Genomic DNA, 4,348 nt, shown 5'->3' on the forward strand with positions numbered 1-4,348 from the left:
GTGCTTCCAAATTTCTAATGGAAGATCTTGTTTCATTCATGAAACTTACAGTGGCCTTAGACAGATCAGAGACTAAGTTTGCTAAATTAGAAGTATTTTGTTCAGAGTTCTCTGTCTGTTGCTGAGTGGATGATGGAAAAGGTTTATTATTGTTAAAGCTGTTTCTTCCACCATTATTAAAGCCTTGTTGAGGCTTTTGATCCTTCCATGAGAAATTTGGATGATTTCTCCATGATGAGTTATAGGTGTTTCCATAAGGTTCACCTAAGTAATTCACCTCTGCTATTGCAGGGTTTTCAGGATCATAAGCTTCTTCTTCATAAGAAGCCTCTTGAGTACTGTTGGATGCAGCTTGCATTCCATTCAGACTCTGAGAAATCATATTGACTTGCTGAGTCAATATTTTGTTCTGAGCCAATATGGCATTCAGAGTATCAACCTCAAGAACTCCCTTCTTCATAGGCGTCCCATTATTCATAGGATTCCTTTCAGAAGTGTACATGAACTGGTTATTTGCAACCATGTCAATGAGTTCTTGAGCTTCTGCAGGCGTTTTCTTTAGGTGAATGGATCCACCTGCAGAGGTGTCTAATGACATCTTAGATAACTCAGACAGACCATCATAGAATATATCCAGGATGGTCCATTCAGAAAGCATGTCAGAAGGACAATTTTTGGTCAGTCCTTTGTATCTCTCCCAAGCTTCATAGAGGGATTCACCTTCCTTCTGTCTGAAGGTCTGAACATCCACTCTAAGCTTACTCAGCTTTTGAGGAGGAAAGAACTTGGCTAAGAAAGCCTTGACCAGCTTATTCCAAGAGTTCAGGCTGTCTTTAGGTTGAGAATCCAACCATATTCTAGCTCTGTCTCTTACAGCAAAAGGGAAAAGCATGAGCCTGTAGACTTTAGGATCTACTCTATTAGTCTTAACAGTATCACATATCTGCAACAATTCAGTTAAGAACTGAAAAGGATCTTCAGATGGAAGTCTATGAAACTTGCAGTTCTGCTGCATCAGAGAAACTAATTGAGGTTTCAGCTCAAAGTTGTTTGCTCCAATGGCGGGAATGGAGATGCTTCTTCCATGTAAATTGGAATTAGGTGCAGTAAAGTCACCAAGCATTCTCCTTGCATTATTATTATTTTCGGCTGCCATCTCCTCTTCCTGTTCGAAAATTTCTGACAGGTGCTTGCTGGTTTGTTGTAATTCAGCTTCTCTTAATTTTCTCTTCAGAGTCCTTTCAGGTTCTGGATCTGCTTCAACAAGAATATTTTTGTCCTTGCTCCTGCTCATATGACAAAGAAGAGGGCACAGAAAAATAATAATAATAGAGATCCCCTTTTTTTTGTGAGTAAGGGAGAGATGTTAGTAGATGAATAAACAAATAGAAGGAGATGAGAGAGAAGAAAATTTTTGAAAATTATTTTTGAAAAAGGAGTTAGTGATTTTCAAAAATAGTTTTTGAAAAAGGTTAGTAATTTTCGAAAATTAAAATTAAAAATTAAAATAATTAGTTAATTAAAAAGAAATTTTGAAAAAGAGGGAGATATTTTCGAAAATTAGAGAGAGAGAGTTAGTTAGGTAGTTTTGAAAAAGATAAGAAACAAACAAAAAAGTTAGTTAGTTAGTTGAAACAAATTTTGAAAAGGTGAGAAGTTAGGAAGTTAGAAAAGATATTTTGAAATCAAATTTTTTAAAAAGATAAGATAAGAAGATATTTTTGAAAAGATATGATAGAAATTAGTTTTGAAAAAGATTTGATTTTTAAAATCACAATTAATGACTTGATTCACAAGAAATCACAAGATATGATTCTAGAACTTAAAGTTTGAATCTTTCTTAACAAGCAAGTAACAAACTTAAAATTTTTGAATCAAAACATTAATTGTTATTGTTATTTTCGAAAATTTGATATAAAAATAAGAAAAAGATTTTTGAAAAATATTTTTGAAATTTTCGAAAATAACTAAGAAATTTGAAAAAGATTTGATTTTTGAAAAAGATTTTGAAAAAGATAAGATTTTCAAATTGAAAATTTGATTTGACTCATGAAAACAACTAGATTTTAAAAATTTTTGAAAAAGTCAAATCTAATTTTCGAATTTATGAGAGAAAAGAGGGAAAGATATTTTTTTTTATTTTTGAATTTTTATTATGAGAGAGAAAAATACTAAAATGATGCAATGCATGAAATTTTTAGATCAAAACATGTGATGCATGCAAGAATGCTATGAATGTCAAGATGAACACCAAGAACACTATGAAGATCATGATGAACATCAAGAACACATTTTTGAAAAAAATTTTAATGCAAAGAAAACATGCAAGACACCAAACTTAGAATTCTTTAATGCTTAGACACTAAGAATTCAAGAATGCATATGAAAAACAAGAAAAGACACAAAACATGCAAATGCAAAGATCAAACAAGAAGACTTACCAAGAACAACTTGAAGATCATGAAGAACACTATGAATGCATGATTTTTTCGAAAAATGCAAGATGCACATGCAATTGACACCAAACTTATAACATGACTCAAGACTCAAACAAGAACACAAAAATATTTTTGATTTTTATGATTTTATAATTTTTTTGTATTTTCTTTTAATTTTTTCGAAAATCATTTTGAATAAGAAAAATAAAGATTCAAAATTTTTCATATGAATTCCAGGAATCTTGTACTCTTTAGTCTAAAGCTCCAATCTGAGGGTTAGACATGGCATAATAACCAGTCAAGCTTTAGAATGGATTTACATCCATTGAGGTGATTAGTTGAAGATCAATCCCAAAGGAGTTTGGGTATGGCTTTTTAGCCAGATAGAATTCAACATGTTACCATGAAACTCTAGAATTCATTCTTGAATGTTTTGAAGCCATAGAATAATTTATTTTTGAAAACATATTTTTATTATTATTATTATTATTTTTTTTCGAAAACAAAGGAGAAAATTTTTGAAAACTTTTTGAAAATTTTTTTGAAAATAAAACAAAAAGAAAATTACCTAATCTGAGCAACAAGATGAACCGTCAGTTGTCCAAACTCGAACAATCCCCGGCAACGGCGCCAAAAACTTGGTACGCGGAATCGTGATTACACTTTGATTATGTAAAATTTATCGCTCTTTCTTTCCCTGGTAATGGCGCCAAGAACATGATGCCAAGACCATGGTTCACAACTCCGTGTAACTAACCAGCAAGTGCACTGGGTCGTCCAAGTAATACCTTACGTGAGTAAGGGTCGAATCCCACGGAGATTGTTGGTATGAAGCAAGCTATGGTCACCTTGCAAATCTCAGTTAGGCAGATATAAATTGTAATGGGTTTTCGAAAATAAATAATATAATAGGGATAGAAATACTTATGTAATTCATTGGTGAGAATTTCAGATAAGCGAATGGAGATGCTTTCGTTCCTCTGAACCTCTGCTTTCCTGCTATCTTCATCCAATCAGTCTTACTCCTTTCCATGGCTGGCTTTATGCAAGGGCATCACCGTTGTCAGTGGCTACATCCCCTCCTCTCAGTGAAAAATATGCTCACATGCTCTGTCACAGCACGGCTAATCATCTGTCGGTTCTCGATCATGCTGGAATAGGATTCACCCTCCTTTTGCGTCTGTCACTAACGCCCAGCACTCGCGAGTTTGAAGTTCGTCACAGTCATTCAATCATTGAATCCTACTCGGAATACCACAGACAAGGTTTAGACTTTCCGGATTCTATTGAATGCCGCCATCATTCTAGCTTACGCCACGAAGATTCTGATTAAGAGATCTAAGAGATATTAATTCTAGCTTATTTCATGTAGAACAGAAGTGTTTGTCAGGCACGCGTTCATAAGGGAGAAGGGTGATGAGCGTCACACATAATCATCACCTTCATCACGTTCTTGGGTGCGAATGGATATCTTAGAAGCGAAATAAGATGAATTGAATAGAAAACAGTAGTACTTTGCATTAATCTTTGAGGAACAGCAGAGCTCCACACCTTAATCTATGGAGTGTAGAAACTCTACCGTGAAAAATACATAAGTGAAAGGTCCAGGCATGGCTGAATGGCCAGCCCCTCTGATCTAAGAACCAGGCGTCCAAAGATGTCTAATACAATAGTAAAAGGTCCTATTTATAATAAACTAGTCACTAGGGTTTACAGAAATAAGTAATTGATGCATAAATCCACTTCCGGGGCCCACTTGGTGTGTACTTGGGCTGAGCTTTAACTTTCCATGTGCAGAGGCCATTTGTGGAGTTGAACGCCAGGTTTGGATCCATTTCTGGCATTCAACTCTGGTTTTTGATCCATTTCTGGCGCTGGACACCAGATTTGGGTAGAAAGCTGGCGTTGAA

The 4,348-nt window shown here is 34.7% G+C and overlaps 1 non-coding gene across 1 annotated transcript; it reads left to right on the forward strand.

Annotated features, from left to right (window-relative positions):
* Positions 1-652: 652 nt before the first annotated feature.
* LOC112768522 (small nucleolar RNA R71) lies at positions 653-760 on the forward strand. The gene has a single exon (XR_003185939.1). It is a non-coding gene; the product is annotated as a small nucleolar RNA R71 (small nucleolar RNA).
* Positions 761-4,348: the final 3,588 nt, after the last annotated feature.

Source organism: Arachis hypogaea, chromosome 17 (assembly GCF_003086295.3).
Source record: "Arachis hypogaea cultivar Tifrunner chromosome 17, arahy.Tifrunner.gnm2.J5K5, whole genome shotgun sequence".
Taxonomy (NCBI): domain Eukaryota; kingdom Viridiplantae; phylum Streptophyta; class Magnoliopsida; order Fabales; family Fabaceae; genus Arachis; species Arachis hypogaea.